At 37.5% G+C, this 21,924-nt stretch overlaps 6 non-coding genes across 6 annotated transcripts; all 6 read left to right on the top strand.

The window, feature by feature from the left end:
• Positions 1 to 4,213: 4,213 nt before the first annotated feature.
• Positions 4,214 to 4,286, top strand: TRNAF-GAA (transfer RNA phenylalanine (anticodon GAA)). The gene has a single exon. It is a non-coding gene; the product is annotated as a tRNA-Phe (tRNA).
• A 1,096-nt stretch (positions 4,287 to 5,382) lies between these two features.
• On the top strand, positions 5,383 to 5,455 carry TRNAF-GAA (transfer RNA phenylalanine (anticodon GAA)). The gene has a single exon. It is a non-coding gene; the product is annotated as a tRNA-Phe (tRNA).
• Positions 5,456 to 7,130: 1,675 nt separating this feature from the next.
• TRNAF-GAA (transfer RNA phenylalanine (anticodon GAA)) lies at positions 7,131 to 7,203 on the top strand. The gene has a single exon. It is a non-coding gene; the product is annotated as a tRNA-Phe (tRNA).
• A 7,492-nt stretch (positions 7,204 to 14,695) lies between these two features.
• Positions 14,696 to 14,768, top strand: TRNAF-GAA (transfer RNA phenylalanine (anticodon GAA)). The gene has a single exon. It is a non-coding gene; the product is annotated as a tRNA-Phe (tRNA).
• A 4,541-nt stretch (positions 14,769 to 19,309) lies between these two features.
• On the top strand, positions 19,310 to 19,382 carry TRNAF-GAA (transfer RNA phenylalanine (anticodon GAA)). Its single transcript has one exon. It is a non-coding gene; the product is annotated as a tRNA-Phe (tRNA).
• Positions 19,383 to 20,476: 1,094 nt separating this feature from the next.
• On the top strand, positions 20,477 to 20,549 carry TRNAF-GAA (transfer RNA phenylalanine (anticodon GAA)). Its single transcript has one exon. It is a non-coding gene; the product is annotated as a tRNA-Phe (tRNA).
• Positions 20,550 to 21,924: the final 1,375 nt, after the last annotated feature.

The following is a 21,924-nucleotide window of genomic DNA, read 5'->3' as shown; positions in this document are numbered from 1 at the left end:
AAAAAGGAAATTCACCCATCAGACCAATTTAGCTACTGAATAATACTGGACAATTTTACACATAACTGCACATGCAGATAGAGTGACCAGGTTCTGCATTTATCTTTAACAATTATAAAAAATACAACAGAAAGCCAAAATTGCCAGCTGGATGAAATAGCTCAGTTGGGAGAGCAGTAGACTGAAGATCTAAAGGTCCCTGGTTCAATCCCGGGTTTAGGCACATTTTGAACTTCTGCTTTGCATGCCACAAATGCTATTTGGAGTCAACTCATATTGACGTTGTTTATAATGATCAAAACCTTTTATCAAGCTGATCGATAAGACAACCATTTCAACATATTTTTTACATTCTGTCTTTCTGTCAAACTTGCTTCCACCTCTCTTGTATTCAACTTTACCTGCTTTATTTGCCAATTCTTCCTTTAATTGAAAGTAAAGCTTTGCCTGCATCAGCCTCGAGTTCCCCTTATACAAAACTGTTAGTAGTCAGATGACCTAGTTTGCCTACCCTCGCCATATAGGTCTGTGTGTCTGAGTATAAGTCCATTCATAGTTTACAAACATCTTCTAACTAACTTGGCTCCTAAAAAGGAAATTCACCCATCAGACCAATTTAGCTGCTGAATAATATTGGACAATTTAACACATAACTGCACATGCAGATAGAATGACCAGGGTCTGCATTTATCTTTAACAATTATCAAAAATACAACAGAAAGCCAAAATGGCCAGCTGGATGAAATAGCTCAGTTGGGCGAGTGTTAGATTGAAAATCTAAAAGTCCCTTGTTCAATGCTGGGTTTCGGAAAAGTCTGAGAGGTTTCTTGCTTCTCACAAAATATTTCTTGGTATCAGCTCAAGTTTTTCTTTCTTTATTTATCAAAATATTTGATCAACTGATCGACAACATGATCAATTCAACATAGAATTGTCTTTCTGTCCTCCTTCTAAATTTGCTTCCACCTCTCTTGCATTCAGCTTCGACTACAAATGTTTCCTATTTCATGCTTTTTTGTAAAGTAAACTCTTGTCTGCATCAGCTTCCACTTCTCCTTGAACACAGATTTCAGTATTCAGATGACATAGCTTACCTACTCAGGCCAAATACCTCTGTGTAATATGGTGCTAGTCCATTCAGAGTAAAAAAAAAAGCTACCTAACCTGGATCCGAAAAATGCTATTTACCTATTGCACCCGTTAACTGATGAATGATACAGGACATCTTAAAACATAGCTCTAGCATGAGGTTGAGCATCTATTTTCTTGGGAAGTTTAAAAGAAAGGATGAAGACCCAAACTACCAGCAGGCCGAAATAGCTCAGTTGGGAGAGCGTTAGACTGAAGATCTAAAGGTCCCTGGTTCAATCCTGGGTTTTGGCACAATTTCAACTTCTGCTTTTCATGTCACAAAAGCTGTTTGGAGTTAAATCAACGCTCTTCTTTATCAAAACCTTTTATCAATCTGATCAACAACACAATCAATTCAACATATTATTTACTTTCTGTCTTCCTTTCAAAGTTGCTTCCACCTCTCTTGTATTCAACTATGCCTCATTTATTTGAAACTTCTTGCTTTATTTTAAAGTAAAGCTTTGCCTGCATCAGCCTCCAATTCCCCTTATACAAAACTGTCAGTAGTCAGATGACATAGCTTGTACACCCTGGCCATATAGGTCTGTGTTTCAGAGTATAAGTCAATTCAGAGTTTAGAAAAAAAATTCTACCTACCTTGTCCCCTAAAAAGGATATTCACACATCAGACCAAGTTACCTGCTGAATGATACTGGACACTTTAACACATAACTATAAACGAAAATAGAATGACCAGGTTCTGTATGTATCGTCTACAATTATTAATAATACATCAGGAGGCCACAGGGACTTGTTGGCTGAAATATCTCAGTTGGGAGATCGTTAGACTGAAGAGCTTAAGGTACCTGATTCAATCCTGACTTTCAGCACAGTGCGAGGGGATCCTACATTCTTGCAAAATATTTCTTGAAATCAGCTCTGGTTTTTTTTACTTTATTTCTCAAAATATTTTATCAACTGATCAACAACATGATAACTTCAACAAAAAGTTGTCTTTCTGTCCTCCTTCTAAACTTGCTTCCACCTCTCTTGCCATCAGCTTTGATGACGAATTTATCCCATTTCATACTTTTTTCAAAGTAAACTCTTGTCTGCATCAGCTTTCACTTCTCCTTGAACAAAGTTGTCAGTATTGAGATGACATAGCTTACCTACTCAGGCGACATACGTCTGTGTAATACAGTGCTGGTCCACTCAGAGTTTTAAAAGAAAAACGACCTAACATTTATCCCAAAAACGCTACTCCCCATTTCACCAGTTAGCTGCTGAACAATGCAGGACACATTAAAACACAGCTCTAACCTCAGATTGAAAATCCAGGTTCTGCATCTCTGTTCTGGGATTGTTCAAAAAAAGAGGCTGAATACTATAGCTGCTGGCAGGCCGAAATAGCTCAGTTGGGAGAGCGTTAGACTGAAGATCTAAAGATCCCGGGTTTCGGCACATTTTGAACTTCTGCTTTGCATGCCACAAAGACTATTTTGAGTCAACTCATATTGACTTTGTTTATAATGATCAAAACCTTTTATCAAGATAATCGACAATACAATTAATTCAACATATTATTTACTTTCTGTCTTTCTTTCAAACTTGCTTCCACCTCTCTTGTATTCAACTTTGCCTCCTTTATTTCCCAATTCTTCCTTTAATTGAAAGTAAAGCTTTGCCTGCATCAGCCTCGAGTTCCCCTTATACAAAACTGTTAGTAGTCAGATGACCTAGCTTGCCGACCCTCGCCATATAGGTCTGTGTTTCTGAGTATAAGTCCATTCATAGTTTACAAACATCATCTAACTAACTTGGCTCCTAAAAAGGAAATTCACCCATCAGACCAATTTAGCTACTGAATAATACTGGACAATTTAACACATAACTGCACATGCAGATAGAGTGACCAGGTTCTGCATTTATCTTTAACAATTATAAAAAATACAACAGAAAGCCAAAATTGCCAGCTGGATGAAATAGCTCAGTAGGGAGAGCAGTAGACTGAAGATCTAAAGATCCCTGGTTCAATCCCGGGTTTAGGCACATTTTGAACTTCTGCTTTGCATGCCACAAATGCTATTTGGAGTCAACTCATATTGACGTTGTTTATAATGATCAAAACCTTTTATCAAGCTGATCGATAAGACAACCATTTCAACATATTTTTTACATTCTGTCTTTCTGTCAAACTTGCTTCCACCTCTCTTGTATTCAACTTTACCTGCTTTATTTGCCAATTCTTCCTTTAATTGAAAGTAAAGCTTTGCCTGCATCAGCCTCGAGTTCCCCTTATACAAAACTGTTAGTAGTCAGATGACCTAGTTTGCCTACCCTCGCCATATAGGTCTGTGTGTCTGAGTATAAGTCCATTCATAGTTTACAAACATCTTCTAACTAACTTGGCTCCTAAAAAGGAAATTCACCCATCAGACCAATTTAGCTGCTGAATAATATTGGACAATTTAACACATAACTGCACATGCAGATAGAATGACCAGGGTCTGCATTTATCTTTAACAATTATCAAAAATACAACAGAAAGCCAAAATGGCCAGCTGGATGAAATAGCTCAGTTGGGCGAGTGTTAGATTGAAAATCTAAAAGTCCCTTGTTCAATGCTGGGTTTCGGAAAAGTCTGAGAGGTTTCTTGCTTCTCACAAAATATTTCTTGGTATCAGCTCAAGTTTTTCTTTCTTTATTTATCAAAATATTTGATCAACTGATCGACAACATGATCAATTCAACATAGAATTGTCTTTCTGTCCTCCTTCTAAATTTGCTTCCACCTCTCTTGCATTCAGCTTCGACTACAAATGTTTCCTATTTCATGCTTTTTTGTAAAGTAAACTCTTGTCTGCATCAGCTTCCACTTCTCCTTGAACACAGATTTCAGTATTCAGATGACATAGCTTACCTACTCAGGCCAAATACCTCTGTGTAATATGGTGCTAGTCCATTCAGAGTAAAAAAAAAAGCTACCTAACCTGGATCCGAAAAATGCTATTTACCTATTGCACCCGTTAACTGATGAATGATACAGGACATCTTAAAACATAGCTCTAGCATGAGGTTGAGCATCTATTTTCTTGGGAAGTTTAAAAGAAAGGATGAAGACCCAAACTACCAGCAGGCCGAAATAGCTCAGTTGGGAGAGCGTTAGACTGAAGATCTAAAGGTCCCTGGTTCAATCCCGGGTTTCGGCACAATTTCAACTTCTGCTTTTCATGTCACAAAAGCTGTTTGGAGTTAAATCAACGCTCTTCTTTATCAAAACCTTTTATCAATCTGATCAACAACACAATCAATTCAACATATTATTTACTTTCTGTCTTCCTTTCAAAGTTGCTTCCACCTCTCTTGTATTCAACTATGCCTCATTTATTTGAAACTTCTTGCTTTATTTTAAAGTAAAGCTTTGCCTGCATCAGCCTCCAATTCCCCTTATACAAAACTGTCAGTAGTCAGATGACATAGCTTGTACACCCTGGCCATATAGGTCTGTGTTTCAGAGTATAAGTCAATTCAGAGTTTAGAAAAAGAAATTCTACCTACCTTGTCCCCTAAAAAGGATATTCACTCATCAGACCAAGTTACCTGCTGAATGATACTGGACACTTTAACACATAACTATAAACGAAAATAGAATGACCAGGTTCTGTATGTATCGTCTACAATTATTAATAATACATCAGGAGGCCACAGGGACTTGTTGGCTGAAATATCTCAGTTGGGAGATCGTTAGACTGAAGAGCTTAAGGTACCTGATTCAATCCTGACTTTCAGCACAGTGCGAGGGGATTCTACATTCTTGCAAAATATTTCTTGAAATCAGCTCTAGTTTTTTTCTTTATTTCTCAAAATATTTTATCAACTGATCAACAACATGATAACTTCAACAAAAAGTTGTCTTTCTGTCCTCCTTCTAAACTTGCTTCCACCTCTCTTGCCATCAGCTTTGATGACGAATTTATCCCATTTTATACTTTTTTCAAAGTAAACTCTTGTCTGCATCAGCTTTCACTTCTCCTTGAACAAAGTTGTCAGTATTGAGATGACATAGCTTACCTACTCAGGCGACATACGTCTGTGTAATACAGTGCTGGTCCACTGAGAGTTTTAAAAGAAAAACGACCAAACATTTATCCCAAAAACGCTACTCACCCATTTCACCAGTTAGCTGCTGAACAATGCAGGACACATTAAAACACAGCTCTAACCTCAGATTGAAAATCCAGGTTCTGCATCTCTGTTCTGGGATTGTTAAAAAAAAAAGAGGCTGAATACTATAGCTGCTGGCAAGCCGAAATAGCTCAGTTGGGAGAGCGTTAGACTGAAGATCTAAAGGTCCCTGGTTCGATCCCGGGTTTCGGCTTATTTTGAACTTCTGCTTTGCATGCCACAAAGACTATTTTGAGTCAACTCATATTGACTTTGTTTATAATGATCAAAACCTTTTATCAAGATAATCGACAATACAATTAATTCAACATATTATTTACTTTCTGTCTTTCTTTCAAACTTGCTTCCACCTCTCTTGTATTCAACTTTGCCTCCTTTATTTCCCAATTCTTCCTTTAATTGAAAGTAAAGCTTTGCCTGCATCAGCCTCCAGTTCCCCTTATACAAAACTGTTAGTAGTCAGATGACCTAGCTTGCTGACCCTCGCCATATAGGTCTGTGTTTCTGAGTATAAGTCCATTCATAGTTTACAAACATCATCTAACTAACTTGGCTCCTAAAAAGGAAATTCACCCATCAGACCAATTTAGCTACTGAATAATACTGGACAATTTAACACATAACTGCACATGCAGATAGAGTGACCAGGTTCTGCATTTTTCTTTAACAATTATAAAAAATACAACAGAAAGCCAAAATTGCCAGCTGGATGAATTAGCTCAGTTGGGAGAGCAGTAGACTGAAGATCTAAAGGTCCCTGGTTCAATCCCGGGTTTAGGCACATTTTGAACTTCTGCTTTGCATGCCACAAATGCTATTTGGAGTCAACTCATATTGACGTTGTTTATAATGATCAAAACCTTTTATCAAGCTGATCGATAAGACAACCATTTCAACATATTTTTTACATTCTGTCTTTCTGTCAAACTTGCTTCCACCTCTCTTGTATTCAACTTTACCTGCTTTATTTGCCAATTCTTCCTTTAATTGAAAGTAAAGCTTTGCCTGCATCAGCCTCGAGTTCCCCTTATACAAAACTGTTAGTAGTCAGATGACCTAGTTTGCCTACCCTCGCCATATAGGTCTGTGTGTCTGAGTATAAGTCCATTCATAGTTTACAAACATCTTCTAACTAACTTGGCTCCTAAAAAGGAAATTCACCCATCAGACCAATTTAGCTGCTGAATAATATTGGACAATTTAACACATAACTGCACATGCAGATAGAATGACCAGGGTCTGCATTTATCTTTAACAATTATCAAAAATACAACAGAAAGCCAAAATGGCCAGCTGGATGAAATAGCTCAGTCGGGAGAGTGTTAGATTGAAAATCTAAAAGTCCCTTGTTCAATGCTGGGTTTCGGAAAAGTCTGAGAGGTTTCTTGCTTCTCACAAAATATTTCTTGGTATCAGCTCAAGTTTTTCTTTCTTTATTTATCAAAATATTTGATCAACTGATCGACAACATGATCAATTCAACATAGAATTGTCTTTCTGTCCTCCTTCTAAATTTGCTTCCACCTCTCTTGCATTCAGCTTCGACTACAAATGTTTCCTATTTCATGCTTTTTTGTAAAGTAAACTCTTGTCTGCATCAGCTTCCACTTCTCCTTGAACACAGATTTCAGTATTCAGATGACATAGCTTACCTACTCAGGCCAAATACCTCTGTGTAATATGGTGCTAGTCCATTCAGAGTAAAAAAAAAAGCTACCTAACCTGGATCCGAAAAATGCTATTTACCTATTGCACCCGTTAACTGATGAATGATACAGGACATCTTAAAACCTAGCTCTAGCATGAGGTTGAGCATCTATTTTCTTGGGAAGTTTAAAAGAAAGGATGAAGACCCAAACTACCAGCAGGCTGAAATAGCTCAGTTGGGAGAGCGTTAGACTGAAAATCTAAAGGTCCCTGGTTCAATCCCGGGTTTCGGCACAATTTCAACTTCTGCTTTTCATGTCACAAAAGCTGTTTGGAGTTAAATCAACGCTCTTCTTTATCAAAACCTTTTATCAATCTGATCAACAACACAATCAATTCAACATATTATTTACTTTCTGTCTTCCTTTCAGACTTGCTTCCACCTCTCTTGTATTCAACTATGCCTCATTTATTTGCAACTTCTTGCTTTATTTTAAAGTAAAGCTTTGCCTGCATCAGCCTCCAATTCCCCTTATACAAAACTGTCAGTAGTCAGATGACATAGCTTGTACACCCTGGCCATATAGGTCTGTGTTTCAGAGTATAAGTCAATTTAGAGTTTAGAAAAAAAAATTCTACCTACCTTGTCCCCTAAAAAGGATATTCACTCATCAGACCAAGTTACCTGCTGAATGATACTGGACACTTTAACACATAACTATAAACGAAAATAGAATGACCAGGTTCTGTATGTATCGTCTACAATTATTAATAATACATCAGGAGGCCACAGGGACTTGTTGGCTGAAATATCTCAGTTGGGAGATCGTTAGACTGAAGAGCTTAAGGTACCTGATTCAATCCTGACTTTCAGCACAGTGCGAGGGGATCCTACATTCTTGCAAAATATTTCTTGAAATCAGCTCTATTTTTTTTTTCTTTATTTCTCAAAATATTTTATCAACTGATCAACAACATGATAACTTCAACAAAAAGTTGTCTTTCTGTCCTCCTTCTAAACTTGCTTCCACCTCTCTTGCCATCAACTTTGATGACGAATTTATCCCATTTTATACTTTTTTCAAAGTAAACTCTTGTCTGCATCAGCTTTCACTTCTCCTTGAACAAAGTTGTCAGTATTGAGATGACATAGCTTACCTACTCAGGCGACATACGTCTGTGTAATACAGTGCTGGTCCACTCAGAGTTTTAAAAGAAAAACGACCTAACATTTATCCCAAAAACGCTACTCACCCATTTCACCAGTTAGCTGCTGAACAATGCAGGACACATTAAAACACAGCTCTAACCTCAGATTGAAAATCCAGGTTCTGCATCTCTGTTCTGGGATTGTTCAAAAAAAGAGGCTGAATACTATAGCTGCTGGCAGGCCGAAATAGCTCAGTTGGGAGAGCGTTAGACTGAAGATCTAAAGATCCCGGGTTTCGGCACATTTTGAACTTCTGCTTTGCATGCCACAAAGACTATTTTGAGTCAACTCATATTGACTTTGTTTAAAATGATCAAAACCTTTTATCAAGATAATCGACAATACAATTAATTCAACATATTATTTACTTTCTGTCTTTCTTTCAAACTTGCTTCCACCTCTCTTGTATTCAACTTTGCCTCCTTTATTTCCCAATTCTTCCTTTAATTGAAAGTAAAGCTTTGCCTGCATCAGCCTCCAGTTCCCCTTATACAAAACTGTTAGTAGTCAGATGACCTAGCTTGCCGACCCTCGCCATATAGGTCTGTGTTTCTGAGTATAAGTCCATTCATAGTTTACAAACATCATCTAACTAACTTGGCTCCTAAAAAGGAAATTCACCCATCAGACCAATTTAGCTACTGAATAATACTGGACAATTTAACACATAACTGCACATGCAGATAGAGTGACCAGGTTCTGCATTTATCTTTAACAATTATAAAAAATACAACAGAAAGCCAAAATTGCCAGCTGGATGAAATAGCTCAGTTGGGAGAACAGTAGACTGAAGATCTAAAGGTCCCTGGTTAAATCCCGGGTTTAGGCACATTTTGAACTTCTGCTTTGCATGCCACAAATGCTATTTGGAGTCAACTCATATTGACGTTGTTTATAATGATCAAAACCTTTTATCAAGCTGATCGAAAAGACAACCATTTCAACATATTTTTTACATTCTGTCTTTCTGTCAAACTTGCTTCCACCTCTCTTGTATTCAACTTTACCTGCTTTATTTCCCAATTCTTCCTTTAATTGAAAGTAAAGCTTTGCCTGCATCAGCCTCCAGTTCCCCTTATACAAAACTGTTAGTAGTCAGATGACCTAGCTTGCCGACCCTCACCATATAGGTCTGTGTTTCTGAGTATAAGTCCATTCATAGTTTACAAACATCATCTAACTAACTTGGCTCCTAAAAAGGAAATTCACCCATCAGACCAATTTAGCTACTGAATAATACTGGACAATTTAACACATAACTGCACATGCAGATAGAGTGACCAGGTTCTGCATTTATCTTTAACAATTATAAAAAATACAACAGAAAGCCAAAATTGCCAGCTGGATGAAATAGCTCAGTTGGGAGAGCAGTAGACTGAAGATCTAAAGGTCCCTGGTTCAATCCCGGGTTTAGGCACATTTTGAACTTCTGCTTTGCATGCCACAAATGCTATTTGGAGTCAACTCATATTGACGTTGTTTATAATGATCAAAACCTTTTATCAAGCTGATCGATAAGACAACCATTTCAACATATTTTTTACATTCTGTCTTTCTGTCAAACTTGCTTCCACCTCTCTTGTATTCAACTTTACCTGCTTTATTTGCCAATTCTTCCTTTAATTGAAAGTAAAGCTTTGCCTGCATCAGCCTCGAGTTCCCCTTATACAAAACTGTTAGTAGTCAGATGACCTAGTTTGCCTACCCTCGCCATATAGGTCTGTGTGTCTGAGTATAAGTCCATTCATAGTTTACAAACATCTTCTAACTAACTTGGCTCCTAAAAAGGAAATTCACCCATCAGACCAATTTAGCTGCTGAATAATATTGGACAATTTAACACATAACTGCACATGCAGATAGAATGACCAGGGTCTGCATTTATCTTTAACAATTATCAAAAATACAACAGAAAGCCAAAATGGCCAGCTGGATGAAATAGCTCAGTTGGGCGAGTGTTAGATTGGAAATCTAAAAGTCCCTTGTTCAATGCTGGGTTTCGGAAAAGTCTGAGAGGTTTCTTGCTTCTCACAAAATATTTCTTGGTATCAGCTCAAGTTTTTCTTTCTTTATTTATCAAAATATTTGATCAACTGATCGACAACATGATCAATTCAACATAGAATTGTCTTTCTGTCCTCCTTCTAAATTTGCTTCCACCTCTCTTGCATTCAGCTTCGACTACAAATGTTTCCTATTTCATGCTTTTTTGTAAAGTAAACTCTTGTCTGCATCAGCTTCCACTTCTCCTTGAACACAGATTTCAGTATTCAGATGACATAGCTTACCTACTCAGGCCAAATACCTCTGTGTAATATGGTGCTAGTCCATTCAGAGTAAAAAAAAAAGCTACCTAACCTGGATCCGAAAAATGCTATTTACCTATTGCACCCGTTAACTGATGAATGATACAGGACATCTTAAAACATAGCTCTAGCATGAGGTTGAGCATCTATTTTCTTGGGAAGTTTAAAAGAAAGGATGAAGACCCAAACTACCAGCAGGCCGAAATAGCTCAGTTGGGAGAGCGTTAGACTGAAGATCTAAAGGTCCCTGGTTCAATCCTGGGTTTTGGCACAATTTCAACTTCTGCTTTTCATGTCACAAAAGCTGTTTGGAGTTAAATCAACGCTCTTCTTTATCAAAACCTTTTATCAATCTGATCAACAACACAATCAATTCAACATATTATTTACTTTCTGTCTTCCTTTCAAAGTTGCTTCCACCTATCTTGGATTCAACTATGCCTCATTTATTTGAAACTTCTTGCTTTATTTTAAAGTAAAGCTTTGCCTGCATCAGCCTCCAATTCCCCTTATACAAAACTGTCAGTAGTCAGATGACATAGCTTGTACACCCTGGCCATATAGGTCTGTGTTTCAGAGTATAAGTCAATTCAGAGTTTAGAAAAAAAATTCTACCTACCTTGTCCCCTAAAAAGGATATTCACACATCAGACCAAGTTACCTGCTGAATGATACTGGACACTTTAACACATAACTATAAACGAAAATAGAATGACCAGGTTCTGTATGTATCGTCTACAATTATTAATAATACATCAGGAGGCCACAGGGACTTGTTGGCTGAAATATCTCAGTTGGGAGATCGTTAGACTGAAGAGCTTAAGGTACCTGATTCAATCCTGACTTTCAGCACAGTGCGAGGGGATCCTACATTCTTGCAAAATATTTCTTGAAATCAGCTCTGGTTTTTTTTACTTTATTTCTCAAAATATTTTATCAACTGATCAACAACATGATAACTTCAACAAAAAGTTGTCTTTCTGTCCTCCTTCTAAACTTGCTTCCACCTCTCTTGCCATCAGCTTTGATGACGAATTTATCCCATTTCATACTTTTTTCAAAGTAAACTCTTGTCTGCATCAGCTTTCACTTCTCCTTGAACAAAGTTGTCAGTATTGAGATGACATAGCTTACCTACTCAGGCGACATACGTCTGTGTAATACAGTGCTGGTCCACTCAGAGTTTTAAAAGAAAAACGACCTAACATTTATCCCAAAAACGCTACTCCCCATTTCACCAGTTAGCTGCTGAACAATGCAGGACACATTAAAACACAGCTCTAACCTCAGATTGAAAATCCAGGTTCTGCATCTCTGTTCTGGGATTGTTCAAAAAAAGAGGCTGAATACTATAGCTGCTGGCAGGCCGAAATAGCTCAGTTGGGAGAGCGTTAGACTGAAGATCTAAAGATCCCGGGTTTCGGCACATTTTGAACTTCTGCTTTGCATGCCACAAAGACTATTTTGAGTCAACTCATATTGACTTTGTTTATAATGATCAAAACCTTTTATCAAGATAATCGACAATACAATTAATTCAACATATTATTTACTTTCTGTCTTTCTTTCAAACTTGCTTTCACCTCTCTTGTATTCAACTTTGCCTCCTTTATTTCCCAATTCTTCCTTTAATTGAAAGTAAAGCTTTGCCTGCATCAGCCTCGAGTTCCCCTTATACAAAACTGTTAGTAGTCAGATGACCTAGCTTGCCGACCCTCGCCATATAGGTCTGTGTTTCTGAGTATAAGTCCATTCATAGTTTACAAACATCATCTAACTAACTTGGCTCCTAAAAAGGAAATTCACCCATCAGACCAATTTAGCTACTGAATAATACTGGACAATTTAACACATAACTGCACATGCAGATAGAGTGACCAGGTTCTGCATTTATCTTTAACAATTATAAAAAATACAACAGAAAGCCAAAATTGCCAGCTGGATGAAATAGCTCAGTAGGGAGAGCAGTAGACTGAAGATCTAAAGGTCCCTGGTTCAATCCCGGGTTTAGGCACATTTTGAACTTCTGCTTTGCATGCCACAAATGCTATTTGGAGTCAACTCATATTGACGTTGTTTATAATGATCAAAACCTTTTATCAAGCTGATCGATAAGACAACCATTTCAACATATTTTTTACATTCTGTCTTTCTGTCAAACTTGCTTCCACCTCTCTTGTATTCAACTTTACCTGCTTTATTTGCCAATTCTTCCTTTAATTGAAAGTAAAGCTTTGCCTGCATCAGCCTCGAGTTCCCCTTATACAAAACTGTTAGTAGTCAGATGACCTAGTTTGCCTACCCTCGCCATATAGGTCTGTGTGTCTGAGTATAAGTCCATTCATAGTTTACAAACATCTTCTAACTAACTTGGCTCCTAAAAAGGAAATTCACCCATCAGACCAATTTAGCTGCTGAATAATATTGGACAATTTAACACATAACTGCACATGCAGATAGAATGACCAGGGTCTGCATTTATCTTTAACAATTATCAAAAATACAACAGAAAGCCAAAATGGCCAGCTGGATGAAATAGCTCAGTTGGGCGAGTGTTAGATTGAAAATCTAAAAGTCCCTTGTTCAATGCTGGGTTTCGGAAAAGTCTGAGAGGTTTCTTGCTTCTCACAAAATATTTCTTGGTATCAGCTCAAGTTTTTCTTTCTTTATTTATCAAAATATTTGATCAACTGATCGACAACATGATCAATTCAACATAGAATTGTCTTTCTGTCCTCCTTCTAAATTTGCTTCCACCTCTCTTGCATTCAGCTTCGACTACAAATGTTTCCTATTTCATGCTTTTTTGTAAAGTAAACTCTTGTCTGCATCAGCTTCCACTTCTCCTTGAACACAGATTTCAGTATTCAGATGACATAGCTTACCTACTCAGGCCAAATACCTCTGTGTAATATGGTGCTAGTCCATTCAGAGTAAAAAAAAAAGCTACCTAACCTGGATCCGAAAAATGCTATTTACCTATTGCACCCGTTAACTGATGAATGATACAGGACATCTTAAAACATAGCTCTAGCATGAGGTTGAGCATCTATTTTCTTGGGAAGTTGAAAAGAAAGGATGAAGACCCAAACTACCAGCAGGCCGAAATAGCTCAGTTGGGAGAGCGTTAGACTGAAGATCTAAAGGTCCCTGGTTCAATCCTGGGTTTTGGCACAATTTCAACTTCTGCTTTTCATGTCACAAAAGCTGTTTGGAGTTAAATCAACGCTCTTCTTTATCAAAACCTTTTATCAATCTGATCAACAACACAATCAATTCAACATATTATTTACTTTCTGTCTTCCTTTCAAAGTTGCTTCCACCTCTCTTGTATTCAACTATGCCTCATTTATTTGAAACTTCTTGCTTTATTTTAAAGTAAAGCTTTGCCTGCATCAGCCTCCAATTCCCCTTATACAAAACTGTCAGTAGTCAGATGACATAGCTTGTACACCCTGGCCATATAGGTCTGTGTTTCAGAGTATAAGTCAATTCAGAGTTTAGAAAAAAAAATTCTACCTACATTGTCCCCTAAAAAGGATATTCACTCATCAGACCAAGTTACCTGCTGAATGATACTGGACACTTTAACACATAACTATAAACGAAAATAGAATGACCAGGTTCTGTATGTATCGTCTACAATTATTAATAATACATCAGGAGGCCACAGGGACTTGTTGGCTGAAATATCTCAGTTGGGAGATCGTTAGACTGAAGAGCTTAAGGTACCTGATTCAATCCTGACTTTCAGCACAGTGCGAGGGGATCCTACATTCTTGCAAAATATTTCTTGAAATCAGCTCTAGTTTTTTTTTCTTCATTTCTCAAAATATTTTATCAACTGATCAACAACATGATAACTTCAACAAAAAGTTGTCTTTCTGTCCTCCTTCTAAACTTGCTTCCACCTCTCTTGCCATCAGCTTTGATGACGAATTTATCCCATTTTATACTTTTTTCAAAGTAAACTCTTGTCTGCATCAGCTTTCACTTCTCCTTGAACAAAGTTGTCAGTATTGAGATGACATAGCTTACCTACTCAGGCGACATACGTCTGTGTAATACAGTGCTGGTCCACTTAGAGTTTTAAAAGAAAAACGACCTAACATTTATCCCAAAAACGCTACTCACCCATTTCACCAGTTAGCTGCTGAACAATGCAGGACACATTAAAACACAGCTCTAACCTCAGATTGAAAATCCAGGTTCTGCATCTCTGTTCTGGGATTGTTCAAAAAAAGAGGCTGAATAATATAGCTGCTGGCAGGCCGAAATAGCTCAGTTGGGAGAGTGTTAGACTGAAGATCTAAAGGTCCCTGGTTCGATCCCGGGTTTCGGCACATTTTGAACTTCTGCTTTGCATGCCACAAAGACTATTTTGAGTCAACTCATATTGACTTTGTTTATAATGATCAAAACCTTTTATCAAGATAATCGACAACACAATTAATTCAACATATTATTTACTTTCTGTCTTTCTTTCAAACTTGCTTCCACCTCTCTTGTATTCAACTTTGCCTCCTTTATTTCCCAATTCTTCCTTTAATTGAAAGTAAAGCTTTGCCTGCATCAGCCTCCAGTTCCCCTTATACAAAACTGTTAGTAGTCAGATGACCTAGCTTGCCGACCCTCGCCATATAGGTCTGTGTTTCTGAGTATAAGTCCATTCATAGTTTACAAACATCATCTAACTAACTTGGCTCCTAAAAAGGAAATTCACCCATCAGACCAATTTAGCTACTGAATAATACTGGACAATTTAACACATAACTGCACATGCAGATAGAGTGACCAGGTTCTGCATTTATCTTTAACAATTATAAAAAATACAACAGAAAGCCAAAATTGCCAGCTGGATGAAATAGCTCAGTTGGGAGAGCAGTAGACTGAAGATCTAAAGGTCCCTGGTTTAATCCCGGGTTTAGGCACATTTTGAACTTCTGCTTTGCATGCCACAAATGCTATTTGGAGTCAACTCATATTGACGTTGTTTATAATGATCAAAACCTTTTATCAAGCTGATCGATAAGACAACCATTTCAACATATTTTTTACATTCTGTCTTTCTGTCAAACTTGCTTCCACCTCTCTTGTATTCAACTTTACCTGCTTTATTTGCCAATTCTTCCTTTAATTGAAAGTAAAGCTTTGCCTGCATCAGCCTCGAGTTCCCCTTATACAAAACTGTTAGTAGTCAGATGACCTAGTTTGCCTACCCTCGCCATATAGGTCTGTGTGTCTGAGTATAAGTCCATTCATAGTTTACAAACATCTTCTAACTAACTTGGCTCCTAAAAAGGAAATTCACCCATCAGACCAATTTAGCTGCTGAATAATATTGGACAATTTAACACATAACTGCACATGCAGATAGAATGACCAGGGTCTGCATTTATCTTTAACAATTATCAAAAATACAACAGAAAGCCAAAATGGCCAGCTGGATGAAATAGCTCAGTCGGGAGAGTGTTAGATTGAAAATCTAAAAGTCCCTTGTTCAATGCTGGGTTTCGGAAAAGTCTGAGAGGTTTCTTGCTTCTCACAAAGTATTTCTTGGTATCAGCTCAAGTTTTTCTTTCTTTATTTATCAAAATATTTGATCAACTGATCGACAACATGATCAATTCAACATAGAATTGTCTTTCTGTCCTCCTACTAAATTTGCTTCCACCTCTCTTGCATTCAGCTTCGACTACAAATGTTTCCTATTTTATGCTTTTTTGTAAAGTAAACTCTTGTCTGCATCAGCTTCCACTTCTCCTTGAACACAGATTTCAGTATTCAGATGACATAGCTTACCTACTCAGGCCAAATACCTCTGTGTAATATGGTGCTAGTCCATTCAGAGTAAAAAAAAAAGCTACCTAACCTGGATCCGAAAAATGCTATTTACCTATTGCACCCGTTAACTGATGAATGATACAGGACATCTTAAAACATAGCTCTAGCATGAGGATGAGCATCTATTTTCTTGGGAAGTTTAAAAGAAAGGATGAAGACCCAAACTACCAGCAGGCTGAAATAGCTCAGTTGGGAGAGCGTTAGAGTGAAGATCTAAAGGTCCCTGGTTCAATCCCGGGTTTCGGCACAATTTCAACTTCTGCTTTTCATGTCACAAAAGCTGTTTGGAGTTAAATCAAAGCTCTTCTTTATCAAAACCTTTCATCAATCTGATCAACAACACAATCAATTCAACATATTATTTACTTTCTGTCTTCCTTTCAAACTTGCTTCCACCTCTCTTGTATTCAACTATGCCTCATTTATTTGCAACTTCTTGCTTTATTTTAAAGTAAAGCTTTGCCTGCATCAGCCTCCAATTCCCCTTATACAAAACTGTCAGTAGTCAGATGACATAGCTTGTACACCCTGGCCATATAGGTCTGTGTTTCAGAGTATAAGTCAATTCAGAGTTTAGAAAAAAAATTCTACCTACCTTGTCCCCTAAAAAGGATATTCACACATCAGACCAAGTTACCTGCTGAATGATACTGGACACTTTAACACATAACTATAAACGAAAATAGAATGACCAGGTTCTGTATGTATCGTCTACAATTATTAATAATACATCAGGAGGCCACAGGGACTTGTTGGCTGAAATATCTCAGTTGGGAGATCGTTAGACTGAAGAGCTTAAGGTACCTGATTCAATCCTGACTTTCAGCACAGTGCGAGGGGATCCTACATTCTTGCAAAATATTTCTTGAAATCAGCTCTGGTTTTTTTTACTTTATTTCTCAAAATATTTTATCAACTGATCAACAACATGATAACTTCAACAAAAAGTTGTCTTTCTGTCCTCCTTCTAAACTTGCTTCCACCTCTCTTGCCATCAGCTTTGATGACGAATTTATCCCATTTCATACTTTTTTCAAAGTAAACTCTTGTCTGCATCAGCTTTCACTTCTCCTTGAACAAAGTTGTCAGTATTGAGATGACATAGCTTACCTACTCAGGCGACATACGTCTGTGTAATACAGTGCTGGTCCACTCAGAGTTTTAAAAGAAAAACGACCTAACATTTATCCCAAAAACGCTACTCACCCATTTCACCAGTTAGCTGCTGAACAATGCAGGACACATTAAAACACAGCTCTAACCTCAGATTGAAAATCCAGGTTCTGCATCTCTGTTCTGGGATTGTTCAAAAAAAGAGGCTGAATACTATAGCTGCTGGCAGGCCGAAATAGCTCAGTTGGGAGAGCGTTAGACTGAAGATCTAAAGATCCCGGGTTTCGGCACATTTTGAACTTCTGCTTTGCATGCCACAAAGACTATTTTGAGTCAACTCATATTGACTTTGTTTATAATGATCAAAACCTTTTATCAAGATAATCGACAATACAATTAATTCAACATATTATTTACTTTCTGTCTTTCTTTCAAACTTGCTTCCACCTCTCTTGTATTCAACTTTGCCTCCTTTATTTCCCAATTGTTCCTTTAATTGAAAGTAAAGCTTTGCCTGCATCAGCCTCGAGTTCCCCTTATACAAAACTGTTAGTAGTCAGATGACCTAGCTTGCCGACCCTCGCCATATAGGTCTGTGTTTCTGAGTATAAGTCCATTCATAGTTTACAAACATCATCTAACTAACTTGGCTCCTAAAAAGGAAATTCACCCATCAGACCAATTTAGCTACTGAATAATACTGGACAATTTAACACATAACTGCACATGCAGATAGAGTGACCAGGTTCTGCATTTATCTTTAACAATTATAAAAAATACAACAGAAAGCCAAAATTGCCAGCTGGATGAAATAGCTCAGTTGGGAGAGCAGTAGACTGAAGATCTAAAGGTCCCTGGTTCAATCCCGGGTTTAGGCACATTTTGAACTTCTGCTTTGCATGCCACAAATGCTATTTGGAGTCAACTCATATTGACGTTGTTTATAATGATCAAAACCTTTTATCAAGCTGATCGATAAGACAACCATTTCAACATATTTTTTACATTCTGTCTTTCTGTCAAACTTGCTTCCACCTCTCTTGTATTCAACTTTACCTGCTTTATTTGCCAATTCTTCCTTTAATTGAAAGTAAAGCTTTGCCTGCATCAGCCTCGAGTTCCCCTTATACAAAACTGTTAGTAGTCAGATAACCTAGTTTGCCTACCCTCGCCATATAGCGTGTGTCTGAGTATAAGTCCATTCATAGTTTACAAACATCTTCTAACTAACTTGGCTCCTAAAAAGGAAATTCACCCATCAGACCAATTTAGCTGCTGAATAATATTGGACAATTTAACACATAACTGCACATGCAGATAGAATGACCAGGGTAGAAAGCCAAAATGGCCAGCTGGATGAAATAGCTCAGTTGGGAGAGTGTTAGATTGAAAATCTAAAAGTCCCTTGTTCAATGCTGGGTTTCGGAAAAGTCTGAGAGGTTTCTTGCTTCTCACAAAATATTTCTTGGTATCAGCTCAAGTTTTTCTTTCTTTATTTATCAAAATATTTGATCAACTGATCGACAACATGATCAATTCAACATAGAATTGTCTTTCTGTCCTCCTTCTAAATTTGCTTCCACCTCTCTTGCATTCAGCTTCGACTACAAATGTTTCCTATTTCATGCTTTTTTGTAAAGTAAACTCTTGTCTGCATCAGCTTCCACTTCTCCTTGAACACAGATTTCAGTATTCAGATGACATAGCTTACCTACTCAGGCCAAATACCTCTGTGTAATATGGTGCTAGTCCATTCAGAGTAAAAAAAAAAGCTACCTAACCTGGATCCGAAAAATGCTATTTACCTATTGCACCCGTTAACTGATGAATGATACAGGACATCTTAAAACATAGCTCTAGCATGAGGTTGAGCATCTATTTTCTTGGGAAGTTTAAAAGAAAGGATGAAGACCCAAACTACCAGCAGGCCGAAATAGCTCAGTTGGGAGAGCGTTAGACTGAAGATCTAAAGGTCCCTGGTTCAATCCCGGGTTTCGGCACAATTTCAACTTCTGCTTTTCATGTCACAAAAGCTGTTTGGAGTTAAATCAACGCTCTTCTTTATCAAAACCTTTTATCAATCTGATCAACAACACAATCAATTCAACATATTATTTACTTTTTGTCTTCTTTTCAAACTTGCTTCCACCTCTCTTGTATTCAACTATGCCTCATTTATTTGAAACTTCTTGCTTTATTTTAAAGTAAAGCTTTGCCTGCATCAGCCTCCAATTCCCCTTATACAAAACTGTCAGTAGTCAGATGACATAGCTTGTACACCCTGGCCATATAGGTCTGTGTTTCAGAGTATAAGTCAATTCAGAGTTTAGAAAAAAAAATTCTACCTACATTGTCCCCTAAAAAGGATATTCACTCATCAGACCAAGTTACCTGCTGAATGATACTGGACACTTTAACACATAACTATAAACGAAAATAGAATGACCAGGTTCTGTATGTATCGTCTACAATTATTAATAATACATCAGGAGGCCACAGGGACTTGTTGGCTGAAATATCTCAGTTGGGAGATCGTTAGACTGAAGAGCTTAAGGTACCTGATTCAATCCTGACTTTCAGCACAGTGCGAGGGGATCCTACATTCTTGCAAAATATTTCTTGAAATCAGCTCTAGTTTTTTTCTTTATTTCTCAAAATATTTTATCAACTGATCAACAACATGATAACTTCAACAAAAAGTTGTCTTTCTGTCCTCCTTCTAAACTTGCTTCCACCTCTCTTGCCATCAGCTTTGATGACGAATTTATCCCATTTTATACTTTTTTCAAAGTAAACTCTTGTCTGCATCAGCTTTCACTTCTCCTTGAACAAAGTTGTCAGTATTGAGATGACATAGCTTACCTACTCAGGCGACATACGTCTGTGTAATACAGTGCTGGTCCACTGAGAGTTTTAAAAGAAAAACGACCTAACATTTATCCCAAAAACGCTACTCACCCATTTCACCAGTTAGCTGCTGAACAATGCAGGACACATTAAAACACAGCTCTAACCTCAGATTGAAAATCCAGGTTCTGCATCTCTGTTCTGGGATTGTTCAAAAAAAGAGGCTGAATACTATAGCTGCTGGCAAGCCGAAATAGCTCAGTTGGGAGAGCGTTAGACTGAAGATCTAAAGGTCCCTGGTTCGATCCCGGGTTTCGGCTTATTTTGAACTTCTGCTTTGCATGCCACAAAGACTATTTTGAGTCAACTCATATTGACTTTGTTTATAATGATCAAAACCTTTTATCAAGATAATCGACAATACAATTAATTCAACATATTATTTACTTTCTGTCTTTCTTTCAAACTTGCTTCCACCTCTCTTGTATTCAACTTTGCCTCCTTTATTTCCCAATTCTTCCTTTAATTGAAAGTAAAGCTTTGCCTGCATCAGCCTCCAGTTCCCCTTATACAAAACTGTTAGTAGTCAGATGACCTAGCTTGCCGACCCTCGCCATATAGGTCTGTGTTTCTGAGTATAAGTCCATTCATAGTTTACAAACATCATCTAACTAACTTGGCTCCTAAAAAGGAAATTCACCCATCAGACCAATTTAGCTACTGAATAATACTGGACAATTTAACACATAACTGCACATGCAGATAGAGTGACCAGGTTCTGCATTTTTCTTTAACAATTATAAAAAATACAACAGAAAGCCAAAATTGCCAGCTGGATGAAATAGCTCAGTTGGGAGAGCAGTAGACTGAAGATCTAAAGGTCCCTGGTTCAATCCCGGGTTTAGGCACATTTTGAACTTCTGCTTTGCATGCCACAAATGCTATTTGGAGTCAACTCATATTGACGTTGTTTATAATGATCAAAACCTTTTATCAAGCTGATCGATAAGACAACCATTTCAACATATTTTTTACATTCTGTCTTTCTGTCAAACTTGCTTCCACCTCTCTTGTATTCAACTTTACCTGCTTTATTTGCCAATTCTTCCTTTAATTGAAAGTAAAGCTTTGCCTGCATCAGCCTCGAGTTCCCCTTATACAAAACTGTTAGTAGTCAGATGACCTAGTTTGCCTACCCTCGCCATATAGGTCTGTGTGTCTGAGTATAAGTCCATTCATAGTTTACAAACATCTTCTAACTAACTTGGCTCCTAAAAAGGAAATTCACCCATCAGACCAATTTAGCTGCTGAATAATATTGGACAATTTAACACATAACTGCACATGCAGATAGAATGACCAGGGTCTGCATTTATCTTTAACAATTATCAAAAATACAACAGAAAGCCAAAATGGCCAGCTGGATGAAATAGCTCAGTCGGGAGAGTGTTAGATTGAAAATCTAAAAGTCCCTTGTTCAATGCTGGGTTTCGGAAAAGTCTGAGAGGTTTCTTGCTTCTCACAAAATATTTCTTGGTATCAGCTCAAGTTTTTCTTTCTTTATTTATCAAAATATTTGATCAACTGATCGACAACATGATCAATTCAACATAGAATTGTCTTTCTGTCCTCCTTCTAAATTTGCTTCCACCTCTCTTGCATTCAGCTTCGACTACAAATGTTTCCTATTTCATG

This window comes from Triturus cristatus, chromosome 8 (genome assembly GCF_964204655.1).
Source record: "Triturus cristatus chromosome 8, aTriCri1.1, whole genome shotgun sequence".
In the NCBI taxonomy this organism is placed as follows: Eukaryota; Metazoa; Chordata; class Amphibia; order Caudata; family Salamandridae; genus Triturus; species Triturus cristatus.
The sequence above is the reverse complement of the archived record's forward strand: the minus strand, read 5'-3'. Positions and strand labels throughout refer to the sequence as shown.